Source organism: Scyliorhinus torazame, chromosome 1 (genome assembly GCF_047496885.1).
Source record: "Scyliorhinus torazame isolate Kashiwa2021f chromosome 1, sScyTor2.1, whole genome shotgun sequence".
NCBI classification, from domain to species: domain Eukaryota; kingdom Metazoa; phylum Chordata; class Chondrichthyes; order Carcharhiniformes; family Scyliorhinidae; genus Scyliorhinus; species Scyliorhinus torazame.
This window is the reverse complement of record NC_092707.1, coordinates 118,503,443-118,517,418: the sequence shown is the minus strand read 5'-3', so window position 1 is coordinate 118,517,418 and position 13,976 is coordinate 118,503,443. Positions and strand designations below refer to the sequence as shown.

Below are 13,976 nucleotides of genomic sequence, written 5' to 3'. Positions count from 1 at the left end.
ATGCGCCGACCCGCATCACCCGGCGTAGACCTTTCGGCCCCGGCTGGCGTGGTGCCAAAGGCCTTTCCCGCCAGCCGGTGGAGCGCAAACCACTCCGGCATGGGCCTAGCCCCTCAAGGTGAGGGCTTGGCCCCTAAAGGTGCAGAGACTTCCACACCTTTGTGGCAGCCCGACGCCGGAGTGGTTCCCGCCACTCCATTACGCCGGAACCCCCCGCCCCGCCAGGTAGTGGAGAATCCCGCCCATGATCTCCGCACACACCCCTGTCAAGTCCCTTCAGGATCTTATATGTTTCAATCAAGCCGCCTCTTACTCTTCAAAACTCTAGTGGATACAAGCCGAGCCTGTCTACCCGTTTCCTCATAAGACAACCTGCCCATGTCTAGTAAACCTTCTCTGAACTGTTTCCAAATAATTTACATCCTTCCTTAAATAAGGAGACCAATACTGTACACAGTACTTGGGATGTGATTGAACCAATGTCCTCTACAACCTAAGCATAACCTCCCTACACTTACATTCCATTCCCCTCATAATTACGGGCTGTACCTGCTTGCTAACCGTTTGCAATTCATGTATTAGGCCACCCAATCCCTCATACCCCATTTCTCCCAGCCCCAGACCTTGCCGCGTGTTCACCATACCCTCTGACCTTCCCCTCTCTGAGGCTGTTGCTCTTTTTAGCCTTAGTTTTATTACCTCTGATTATGTCACCTTTGCTCACGAGTTGCCAGGTATCTTTCTGATACCGCCACGTGGTTCAAGCTCGAGTTATGATTAATAAGTCAGCACACCGCTTAGTAAGATTGAAATCAACGGTCATTTATTATATACAACAATTAATGCTTACACAATAATCCTACTATCTATATAGAAACTTATCACTACTGGCCAATACTTAACTTTAGGAAGGGCCCACCAGGTCAGTGAAACGAATGGCTTATCAAATCGGATCTGGCCCGTGGGATTCAAAAAGGCTGATACGGGTCGATGGCTAGGAGTCTTTATCGGGTAGCGATCGCTGGAGTCAGACTTACTGTTTATTTGTCGAAGGTTCTTGCGAAGGTCTCGAGCAGGTGAAGAAGGGAGAGAGAGAGAGATCTGAACTTGGCCCCTCACTTTATAGGGCCCAGGGGCTTCCCGCCTCTCGGGGCGGCCGTTGACCCTGAGTCCCAAGTGATTGGACTTGTTCCCAATCACTGGGTTCGATATGCCCAATAACGGGGCAATTCCTCGATCGGGGGGGTGGTCGTTCACCTGTCTTTGTTTCGGCCACTGCAGGCGCCGACAGGTCTGGTCCGGCATTCAATTGCTAATATGTTGCAATTGTTCCCGGAGATAGCCGATTAAACTGCAGATGTCTGGGTTGATGTGCTGCTAATAGTCTTGAGTATCGATCTGGGCCGACTTCCCCAGAGCCGAATACACTATTCTGTCTGCAGCTGTCCGTTTGTGTCCTGTTGGCTGCTTTTCCCATCAGCCTTTTCGGTTAGCCATTTTAAATCAGGTTTTGGCCAAATTAATAGGGAATCAGCCATTTTAGGTGGCTACAGTTCCTCTTTGTGATCCGAACGCGAAGCGTGAAGGATCGCATAAATGTTGTCCTTTCCGTTCCCTGAGCGGGGGGGGGGGGGGGGGGCACCTCCTACATGGCCACTACTCTGACCCTAGCTATGCACACAAATTTACCTAAACAATTCTTGAGGGCGCTATGTCAGGCAGGGGCATGTATCTACAAAATAAAAACTTGGAACCTCTAATTTTACCTAAATACACTCATCAAGCATTGCATCATCCTATCTCTCTAAAACATACAACAACAATCATAACATTCCATATATTCTTTCCTGGCTTGGCAGTCAAGCTCAGGATCATACATTTTATTTCATGAACGTTTTGTACATCTTTTTATTTACAGGGAAACGTAAGTGCTTGTTCTTTATTTTTGTATTATAGGTCGCGGGGGTCTGGGGTCTGGTCATACCCGAACATAGGGGATTGGATCCGATATACCGGGGTTCGAGCGCGGTACGCTCTCCTTCTCCACTTGCGGAGGCGCATAGTCTGTACTGCACAGCAGAGTATGGCCAACGCTAATAGTGCTTCGATAACGTACGACAGGGAGTACAAAGTTATGTACTTGGCACACCAGGATAATGCAGCGTGGCTGGTGACTGGGCCCTCGGTACTGCGGGGCAGTGAAACATTAACGGCAGGGGGGGTTTGGAGTAATGGGGTCCGCGTTCCCGCCCAACCAAATGTCCAGTATAAAAATCTTGATCACGATGAAAGAAGTCCTCATGGCTGTCCTCTTTCTTTCTTTGTGTTCTCTGTTTTCTCCGGTCCTGGAGCTTCTGGAGTTCTGTAAAACAAGCATAGTATCTGTAACTACATTGGTATAATATCCGGTGTGTTAGTGTGTCTGTCCTGCGGGGCCAATTATTCCCTTGTAATTGGTCACTATATGTGACTCCCTCATTTTTTTTTTCAAAACAAATGTTAGGACACGGCACACTTCCCAATGGTGGACCAGTGCTGATTTATCATCCAAATGTTCTAGGGTGTAAATAGCATTTGGCAGCAACCCAAAGGTTGCCTAAATAAATAAAACTGTTTTTGAAAGGAAAAGGTCGAATGAGGTGCGTATGGGCCGCGACGGGTAAGATTTGGATGGAGTCCTCGGGTAGGACGACTACCAATACCGTATCTCCCCTACCCGAGCGTTTTTGACCAACGGGGGGGTCCCCAGGCAGGGCGGGTCTCACGCCCTTTCTCCACTGCCTGAGCAACCGACAAGAACGGGCAAAAATGTAGTCATCATGGTGGGGTTGCTGCTGTGATTCTCCCGTCAAATCAGAAGAGCAGTTACGATCGGGTGTCTGATACCCGAACAAGTATCAGCTGAAAAGCTAGTTCCTCTGAACAAGCGTCTGGTCTGTTCACCAGGTATCTGCAGATAGGTTGGTACCACTGAACACGCGTCTGGCTGTGGTGGGTGTCCGTTGGAAAGAGCTAAAAAGTTCAGGTGAATGGGTGTGTGGCGGTGAGAAAATTCTCCCGTTGGACGAACAACATTTAAACAAACATACAAACAACGTAAAACATCCCTCAGGTTCCATCAGGAAGGACAACACTTTTCACCAAGTGTCTCCTTTAAATCATCATGTGGACACCTCAGTTCTCTGTTGCGAACAGGGTCGCAAAGGGGTTGGCGGATTGGGGGTCTGACTCCGGGGTCATCCTCTTCTCCCGGGTGCCAAATTCTGGAGTGAATTAATGTTGAGAGGGCTGCGTGGTATGAGTTGGGGTTGCTCTCGTCATTGCGGACGAGTCTGTAGGAGTTGTCGTGGTGACAATGGCGTTCGTCAAGTTGAGTGGGGATAAAGTCGGGGTCGTCCGTGTGGTTCGGTAGTTGGTGGTGTGGTTTGTTTAAGAAAGTGATGAGGAAGGGGTCACTGGATTCGAACTCGGAGTCGCTGGGTGTGGGACCAGGATAGAAGGGAGGCGTGCTGTGGCTGTCGTCAGAGTCACAATCGCTGTCTCTGCTGCTGCAGTCTGTGGACGTTCCGGGGCGGAGTGTAAAGTTTGTGGGTGGAGTCGGGGGCGAGTCCGTGTCTGGGCTGGACGTGGAGGGGGTTGGTGTGGTCACGTTGGCTGTGGGCGGGGTTTGGTCTGCTGCGTCAAGCATTACGTGGTGGGCGTGGTTTGACTGTGCTCCATAAGCCTTTAGCTGGCTTATGTGAAAGCACGCAGTCTTGCCATTTTGGTATTTGATTTTATATACCGATGGGCTTACTTTATCCGTAATGGAGTACGGACCCGAGTATTTCGGAGACAGAAATGTGCTGGGGTTATACACAGACAACATCACTTGTTTTCCTATATTATACTCCGTAGCATGTACTGCCTTATCAAAACAGGTCTTACTCTGTTTTCTTTTAGTACCCAGTTTAACAGCGGCAGCTAACTGAGCCGTTTTTACATTTACAAGTAATTGTTCAACGGCTTTCTCGTGGGTGAGTGCCGTAACTTCAGGGCTGGTCAGGTCTAAACCTAACAAGTATTCTGTCCCTTTTGTGGGGCGTCCGGTCATGAAGGTGTGTGGGGTGTAACCTGTGGAGGTGGAAACAGTGTTAATCAAAAACATCAGCGCAAAGGGGAGGACAGAATCCCAAGTTGTGTTGTTCTGCTGGACCATTTTTCTAAGGGTGGTTTTTAGGGTCCGATTCATGCGCTCCACTATACCACTCGATTGAGGGTGGTACGCAATGTGAAATTTTTGGGTTAGGCCAAATATCGTGAGGCTGTTCTGCATGACCCGTCCCGTAAAGTGAGAACCTTGGTCCGATTCAATACTGCGGGGGAGTCCCCATCTTTTAAAAATGTGGTGGGTTAGGATTTTGGCTGTGGTTTTCGCGGTGTTGGTGCGGGCTGGAAATGCTTCCACCCACTTTGTAAAAGTGTCTATGACCACCAGAACATATTTATAGCCATTCCTGCAAGGGGGCAATGGACCTATAAAATCGATCTGGAGGTTAGTCCAGGGGCCGTTAACGGGTCGAGTGTGGCTGAGATGTGCCTTTTTGGCATATCTATCTGGGGTGTTCTGAGCGCAGATGAGGCAATTCTCAATGTAATGGGATACATCCTCTTTGAGATTAGGCCACCAACAAAGCTGTTTGAGGTGGGCTGCGGTGGGTTCGATTCCCTGGTGTCCATGACCATCATGGAATAAACAGATTATTTGGTTCCTATCCTGCTCAGGAACTACATAAAGGGTGTCCTTTAACACCACACCGTCATGTGTGGTTATTGTATTTCTGTACCTCTCGTATGAGGCTGGAAACTTCCCTTTCACGATTTCAGTGAGAGCGCTATCCTGCTTCTGGGCCTCTACTAGATCTTCGATCCTAGACTGCGCGACCTGAACTGCACTCACTGGTGCACTCACTGGGGCGCTCTTGGGGGGCTTCCAAAAGTACCCATGCCTGGATCCTGCCTTAGCCAGTGCGTCGGCTTTTACATTTCTGGGGGGGAGGAACGATGGTGGCTGCGGACTTTTATAATGCCAAAGGTCCGGTTCTTGGCTTTTTCCAAAATATGGCGGAGTACTGGGGCTGAGGGAGGGGTTTCCCATCCGCGGAAACAAATCCTCTCGTTTCCCAGAGGGGCAGAAATTCAGTGAGGCTGTTGCACACAAGGGTGCGTCCCTGCGCGTCCTCCACATAAATCCCACAACCTGTTATGCGTTGCCCATCCTGGATCATGGAAGATCCATCCACATAGATCCTAATGGGGTCACACGTGTCCGGGTGAGGGGGGTTCTGAGATGGAGTGGCTAGTTTTCTGGGGGGTGTTTTGGCTATAAAGGGGCCTGTATTATGGTGGGGCGAGATGATGTCACACTCATGGGGGGTTCCGGGGTACTGTAGATTATCCGCTAAGTATGTGTGTGTTTTGGTCCTTTTGACTGTGATGTCCCGTCCTTGTAAGAGAAGGGTCCACCGAGCTGCGCGGATTTGGCTGACGGTACCATCTTTAAGTCGTCCGTCTAGTAAAAGTTGGGTGGGGGTGTGCTCGGTCAAAATGGTGATGGGGTTCAGTCCGGTAATGTATGAAAAGTACTGGACTGCCCAGAAAACTGCGAGCAGGTGCCTCTCACAGGCTGAGAATCCCTGCTCCACAGCATCTAAAATCCGGGAGGCATAAGCCACGGGTCTTAGCTGGTCGTGCCGTTCCTGCAGGAGCACGGCTGAAAGGGTGCGGTCTGTGGTCGCTACCTCTATTGCGTAAGGGGCAAACGGGTCTGGAACCTGTAGTGCGGGGGCGGCTATGAGCGCCTGTTTTAATGATTCCACAGCATCCGTATGCTGCGGAAGCCATTCCCAGGGGGTTCCTTTCTTTAGGAGGTCTTAGAGGGGCGCTGCCTTGCTGGCGAAACCGTCAATGTGGTTTCGGCAGTAGCCAACCAGTCCTAAAAACGACCGGAGGGCTGAAACGTGTTGGGGAAGGGGCAATTTAGTGATCGAGTCAATTCTTTTGTGCTCGATCTCGCGTTTGCCGTGTGTGATAATGGTACCCAAATATACCACTTTCTCTTCCAATATCTGGGCCTTTTTGGGGTTTACTTTACAGCCAATGGAATGTAGTAATTCCAGGAGTTCGGACAGAAGCTCAATGTGCTCTTCCTTCGTGTCTGTCTGCAGTAGTAGATCGTCTACATACTGTACCAGACATTCGGGGCGAGAACATTTTGCTAGTCCATTTGCCAGCTGTCGGTGGAAAATGGAGGGGGAGTTGTGGAAGCCTTGTGGCAGGCATGTCCATGTGTACTGCTGTGCTTTAAAGGTGAAGGCAAATTTATACTGGCATGCCTTTGCCAATGGAATGGACCAGAACCCATTAGTGACGTCCAAAACCGTGAAATATCGGGAATGGAGTCCCTGTTTGAGCATGGTCTCGGGACTTGTTGCAACGGTGGGGGCTGCTATGGGGGTGACTTTATTGAGCTCCCGATAATCAATGGTCAAGCGCCATGATCCGTCGGGTTTCCTTACTGGCCAAATCGGGACATTATTAGTTGAGGCTACTGATCTTAGGACGCCCTGCTCTAATAAACTTTCTATAACCTTGAGGATTTCTCCCTCTGCCTCTAGGGGGAATCCGTACTGCTTTTGGGGTCTAGGGTCCGGTCCTGTTATTTGTACGGAACCGGTCATCCGTCCACAGTCGTGTTTGTGGGTTGCGAATGCTGGCCTGTTCTTTTGCAGGACTGCCCTAACCTGTCGGTCCATGCTGAGTGTGGTGGGGTTGAACCAAAACTCGCCTACTGCGCTAATTTTGTTCATATAATCCGCTATATTGAGCGTTGCGGGGCTCTAGCGGATTTCACCATCTTCCAGACACACTGGTTGACTGGATCGAAAGAGAGGTGGTGAGAATTCATGAAGTCGATCCCCAAAATGTGCTCTGCTGTTGGGGGCAGGTCGACTAACACTACGGGGTGTTTTGTATTAATGGTGCCGATTTGGATGGGTACAGGGGTTCTGATATGTCCCTGTTGTGAGTGGCCTGTAAAGCCGCTGAGGGTGATAGTGGCTGTGGTGGGCCACGTGTCCTTACCAAGGGTGGAGGAATTTAAGGTTGTGCGGGACCCTCCTGTGTCCCAGAGAAGCTCGATCGGCTGTCCCCTAACCTTTGCTGCGACTACGGGCCATCCTGACCTATCCCACAGGGTATCGCAGCCTGTACACCGTCAGTCCGTCCCGGTCAAGTCTGTCTGATCGGACTGGGTGCTAATGCTATGTATGGGTTCTGTTTTTTTCTTATTGATAGTGCCTGTCTGTTGGGCTCTCTGTGGCTTTTTAGGGGCCTTGCATTCTTTGGCAAAATGTCCCAATTGTCCGCAATTGTAGCATTCTTGCGGTTTTGCTGGGGGGCTGCTCTTTCCCTCGTTTACCCAGGCGGGGTTGTGAAGACTGGTTCTTACTGCCTGCACGTCTACGGCGGCTTGCTTTTCCTCAGGTGTTCTAGCTGCGGGTTTACTGTGAGCCGCTTGTTCCCAAACGCGGGACAATCTTTTGACCACCCACTTCTCATTATGAGCCTCCTCTGAGGGGTCATAATTACTACAGGCATTCTGTCCTGCGTCCGTGGCATGGGAGATAAGGGTGCGGGTCCATTTGGCCATATTGTTTACGGACAAATGGGCACGGTCTACGTTTCCAAAAACGGCTTCAAAGTGAATCCACAAGCGTCCTGCAAACGCTGTGGGGTGTTCAGACTTTTTCTGTCTGCACTTATTTAGGCCATCTACGGGGTCACCCGGTTATACCCGACCGCATCCAGGATCGCGGTATGCATTTCTGCAAGGGTGCCTCCTCCTACATTCTGTGGGTCGGGAAGGGCTGCTGCTACCGATGGGTCTAAGCTGAGGACCGTGAGCTTTACCTGCTCTTTCTCATCCAGGCCGTACATGGTCACCTGGTGTTTGACGGTGGCAAAGAAATGGTGTGGGTATGAAGCGGGGAGGAATGGTGTGATTTTAGCACACGCGTCCCGTAATTGGGTCACTGTGAGGGGGGTGGAATATAAGACTTCCACCTCGTCGGCGGTGCGGTGGGTTGTTACAGGGTTCATGGGAGCCTGTATTACCTGCTGTGTGGGGGTGGGGGTGCTCTCCTCCTTTGGGGCTTTCCCTGCGCACATGTTCCCTGAACATATCTCTGCACTGTCTCTTGCAGTTCTTCCTAATCAGGGCTGTCTTCCTGTTCTAAACCTTTCCCAAAGGTGTCTTGGAATCCCTTTTGGACAGAAAGCATTGCTTGCAGGTCTGCATGGTCTATGGTACTCTGCCTTTGTTCCGTGGTTGCAGCGTGGAGCGCTCCCAAGGCTGCCTTGAGATCACTACACTGCTTCTGTAGCGTCTCCACCTGCTTCTCTGTCTCTTTCTTAACCAGGACGGCACGCTGCATGTCCTGATAAGCCTTCTCATACTGGGATTGAAAACTGCTTAAATGCGCCAGACAAGACTGGTGACCCCGTTTGGCGTCAGCCACCTCTTCGTCCTTGGCTTCTAACTGCCTTTTCAGTTCCAGGTTCTCTTTTTCCATCTCGCATACATCGATTTTACTCATACGATGTATGCCTTCTATTTCTTTTCGGAGAGTCCTGACGACGTCCTCTGTGCCTCGCAATTGAGCCATGCAGGACACGATTGCCATCGGCTTGCGCGCTTTCGCTAAGCTTTTCTTATGGATTTCACTCATGTTCTCCCACCAGGTATGCCCTATACTTCCGGGACCTGAGTCGTCATTATTACAGAAACCGCTCCACACGGGCCATCCTTTGCCCTGCAGAAATTTGCGAATTTCCACTTCCCAAATGGGACACTGTCCCACTTTAATGCTGCTGATCGGTGCGACCGCAAATTCTTCGGGGTTCATGAGGCGTTGCATTGCCTGCATTGCCTGCATGGCCATCTCTCTTATCTGCTCGCTACATTCAAATTTGGAACAGGGGGCTAAGGTGGTGTCGTAGATGCGGGTACGACGTGCGCTAATTTCCGAAAATACAGACTTCCGACAGTTTTGACTCAACAAAAATCTATCAGTTTTACCTTATAACCCTGTTAGTTACGCATGCATACACACACTTCCGAATTGTGAATTATTAACCAGAACCGCTTGAACACTTGTGGTTTTTTTGTTTTGTTTTTGTTTCCGATTGGACTTCTAATTCAAATTGTTGGGGTTCTCCCGGAGTGGTTTTCCACTTCTATGTCGGGTCCCACCAGAGTCGCCAATTATGTTGCTCTTTTTAGCCTTAGTTTTATTACCTCTGATTATGTCACCTTTGCTCACGAGTCGCCAGGTATCTTTCTGATACCGCCACGTGGTTCAAGCTCGAGTTATGATTAATAAGTCAGCACACCGCTTAGTAAGATTGAAATCAACGGTCATTTATTATATACAACAATTAATGCTTGCACAATAATCCTACTATCTATATAGAAACCTATCACTACTGGCCAATACTTAACTTTAGGAAGGGCCCACCAGGTCAGGGAAACGAATGGCTTATGGAATCGGATCTGGCCCGTGGGATTCAAAAAGGCTGATACGGGTCGATGGCTAGGAGTCTTTATCGGGTAGCAATCGCTGGAGTCAGACTTACTGTTTCTGGTCGATGTTCTTGCGAAGGTCTCGAGCAGGTGAAGAAGGGAGAGCGAGAGAGATCTGAACTTGGCCCCTCACTTTTATAGGGCCCAGGGGCTTCCCGCCTCTCGGGGCGGCCCTTGACCCTGAGTCCCAAGTGATTGGACTTGTTCCCAATCACTGGGTTCGATATGTCCAATAACGGGGCGATTCCTCGATCGGGGGGTGGTCGTTCACCTGTCTTTGTTTCGGCCACTGCAGGCGCCGACAGGTCTGGTCCGGCATTCAATTGCTAATATGTTGCAATTGTTCCCGGGGATAGCCGATTAAACTGCAGATGTCTGGGTTGATGTGCTGCTAATAGTCTTGAGTATCGATCTGGGCCGACTTCCCCAGTGCCGAATGCGCTATTCTGTCTGCAGCTGTTTGTGTCCTGTTGGCTGCTTTTCCCATCAGCCTTTTCGGTTAGCCATTTTAAATCGGGTTTTGGCCAAATTAATAGGGAATCAGCCATTTTAGGTGGCTACAATGCTGAGCGTGCTGTTCTCAGCAAAGGACTCAGCTTTGTATCCTAACATCCCCACCTCAATGAATTCCGGGCTCGACATGACGTTGAACTCTTCTTTCATCGCCTTTGTGTCCGTGCCCACTTCTTTGGGCAAGAAGCCTCCCCCCTCTCCACTGATCCTTTCATGTGCCTCCAACATTCTTATTCCAAGTGGAACCCCCCCGCCGAGACAATTACCTGCCCTTGATCTTTTCATTGAGAACTGTCGACGGGACATTGGCCGTCTTAATTTTTCTGCCCCCCTCACCCACTCCAACCTCTCTCCTTCCGAACTTTCTGCTCTTCACTACGTCAGGTCTAACCCCGACTTTGTCATCAAACCTGCCAACAAAGGGGGTGTTGTTGTCATCTGGCGCACTGACCTCTACCTCGCAGAGACTGAGCGCCTACTCTCAGATACTCCCTCTTACCTCCCCCTGGACCATGACCAGACCACTGGACATCAAGCCATTATCTCCAACACCGTTAGTGACCTGATTTCCTCCGGGTGCCTTCCCCCTACGACTTCCAACCTCATAGTCTCCCAACCCTGGACACCCAGCTTTTACCTACTTCCCAAAATCCACAAAAAGGACTGTCCCGGCAGGCTCATTGTGTCAGCATGCCCCTGCCCCACCAAACTTATTTCCCTTATCTTGACTCCATCCTCGCTCCTCTGGTCCATTCCCTCCCCACCTACATCCGGGATTCCTCTGATGTCCTGCGTCATATTTACAGCTTCCAGTTCTTGGGCCCTAACCACATCCTGTTCACCATGGATGTGCAATCCCTCTACACCTCCATCCCACACCAGGGTGGCCTGAGAGCTCTTCGCTTCTTTCTCGAAAAGAGGCCCGGACAATTCCCATCCACCACCACTCTCCTCCGCCTGGCTGAACTCGTTCTATCTCTCAACAACTTCTCCTTGAACTCATCCCACTTTCTCCAAATCAAAGGTGTAGCAATGGGTACCCGCATGGGTCCACCTACGCTTGCCTTTTTATGGGGTATGTGGAACATTCCTTGTTCCAGGCCTACCCGGGTCCCCTCCCACAACTCCTTGACCGATACATTGATGACTATTTTGGTGCCGTGTCATGCTCTCGTCCGGACCTGGAAATATTCATCAAGTTCTTCCAGTTTCCACTCCTCCATCACTTTCACCTGGTCCATCTCAGACACTTCCCTTCCCTTCCTTGACCTTTCTGTCTCCATTTCCGGCAATAGACTATCCACTAATATCCATTGCAAGCCCACTGACTCCTACAGCTATCTGGACTACATCTCTTCACACCCTACACCCTGTAAGGACTTCATCCCTTTCTCTCAACTCCTTCACTTCCGTCGCATTTATTTGATGATACCACATTCCAAAATGGTGCTTCGAAAATGTGTTCCTTCTTCCTCAACTGTGATTTCCCACCCACAGTTGTTGACAGGGCCCTCAAAAGTGTGCGGTCCCCCATCTCCCGCGCCACTACCCTCGCCCCCGTCCCCTCCCTCCCAGAACAAGGATAGAGGCCCCCTCGTTCTCACATTTCATCCCACCAGCCTCCGTATGCAAAGCATAGTCCTCCGCCATTTTTGCCAACTCCAGCATAATGCCACCACCAATACACATCTTCCCTTCACTCCAGCATTCTGCAGAGACCGTTCCCTCTGACATAATCTAGTCCACTCCTCCACCATACCCAGTACCTCTCCCATCACCCATGGCACCTTCCCATGCAATCGCAGAAGGTGTAACATCTGCCCCTTTACCTCTTCCATGCTTAACATCCCAGGCCCAAAACACTCATTACAGGTTAAGCAGCGTTTCACTTGCACCTCTTTCAATTTGGTCTACTGCATTCGCTGCTCCCAATGTGGTCTCCTCTATATCGGAGAGACCAAACGTACACTGGGTGGTCGCTTTGCTGAGCTTCTTCGGTCTGTGCGCATTCAGGGCCCTGACCTTTCTGTTGCTTGCCATTTTAACAAAAGACCCTGCTCCCATGTCCACATGTCTGTTCTTGGCCTGCTGCAATGTTCCAGTGAAGCTCAACGCAAACTGGAGGAACAACATCTCATCTTCTGGTTAGGCACGCTACAGCCTTCCGGTCTCAATATCAAATTCAACAACTTCAGATGATTAGCTCTACCCCACCTCGACCCATTTGTTTTTATCCCATTTCATTTTAACTGTCTTTTACCATTTCTTTCTTTCTTGTCTGTCTTAGTATATATTTAACCCCCCCCCCTTATCTTATCCACCTTTCCTTACCCTTTCTCCTCTTTGCTTCCCCCTTCCCCTCCCCCACATCTACAGTTTACCCTCTGATGTTAGTTTCTCTGCTGTTTGGCCTATCACACCTTTTGTTCTCTCTGGGGACTGCCGTCAGCACTCTTTCCCCTTGCTTTCCGTGGCTATTACCACCTGTTTTCGCTGGGTTTCTGTGGCTATGACTCATCTTTCATTCTCACTCCACAGTATAATTATTTCCCACTTTCTCTGTCTGTTAGCTTTAACAAAGAGTCATCGGACTCGACACGTTAGCTCTTTTCTCTCCCTACAGATGCTGCCAGACCTGCTGAGATTTTCCAGCATTTTCTCTATCGTTATGGGGCTAACATGTCTGTCCTTCACCCCCTACAGACAATGGATTTTGTAATCCAACCAGGAATGGTTAGCATCTGCCTGGCCGGCGCAACCCTGGTGGATGCACTGAGGCTGAATGAGCAGGAGCTGCTCAGGAAGGGCCCTGCAGCAGCGGAGCTTGCCCCAGAGGACCAGGAGGCAGCTGGTGAGGATGGAGAGCCAGTCACCGAACAGGCCACAGAGGAGGAGGGAAGGAGGCACTGCATGAGGTCTTGTTTGTACTGTCAGCGCCTGCCCTTTAAGGACCTGCCAGACTGGACATGTCATCGAAGACTCCATCTGTGCAGGGGGACCATTTGGTATATCTGCCTGTTCATGGAACCGCAGGGGGTATGGGGGAGGACACCCGCTCGAGGTGGCCGTCAAGGTGACGGTCTCCCTGAACTTATTTGCCACCGGGTCCTTCCAGGAACTGAGTGAGGATCTGTCTGGGATCTCATAAATCTCGATGCACAGGTGCACCCGTGACATCATGGAGGCCCTTTATGCCCGGTCGGCATAATATATCAACTTCAATGTGGACCGAGCCCACCAGGTTGCCCGGGCACCGGAGTTCGTGCCATCGCTGGGATGCCCCAGGTTTAGGGAGTGATCGGTGGGATGCATGTCCCCCTACGAGCAACAGCGCTTGAGGGGGTGGCCTTCACAAACCAAAAGGGGTACCACTCCATGAATGTGCAGCTGATGTGTGACGACAAGATGCACATCATCCATATCTGCGCCTGATACCCAGGCAGCGTGCACAATGTCTTCATCCTGGCACACTTGACAGTTCGCAACACCTTCGAGGTGCACCTCCGCGTGAGGGATTGGCTCTTGGGCGACATGGTTATCCACTGCTGTCGTGGCTGATGATGCCTATGCAGAGGGCACAGACCAATGCGGAGATCCGCTACAACAAAGTCCATGCAGCAACCATGGCCGTGATCGAGCAGTGCATTAGCATCCTGAAGATGCAGTTCAGGTACCTGGACCGCTCTGGAGGGGCCCTCCAGTATAGCGTTAGGAGAGTCTCCTACATCCTGGTGGCCTGCTGCGCCCTCCACAACTCTTTATTTTCCAATGTCCCTTGGCTGTTTAACCTTTCCCGATGAGTGTATCCTCTCAATCCTTGTATCACCCTTGTAAAACATGT

The 13,976-nt window shown here is 50.5% G+C and overlaps 1 protein-coding gene across 1 annotated transcript in view; it reads left to right on the top strand.

Annotated features, from left to right (window-relative positions):
- The window catches only part of LOC140411385 (myomesin-3-like), a 225,706-nt gene that overhangs the window by 198,211 nt on the left and 13,519 nt on the right, over nt 1-13,976 (top strand). The window lies entirely within an intron of this gene.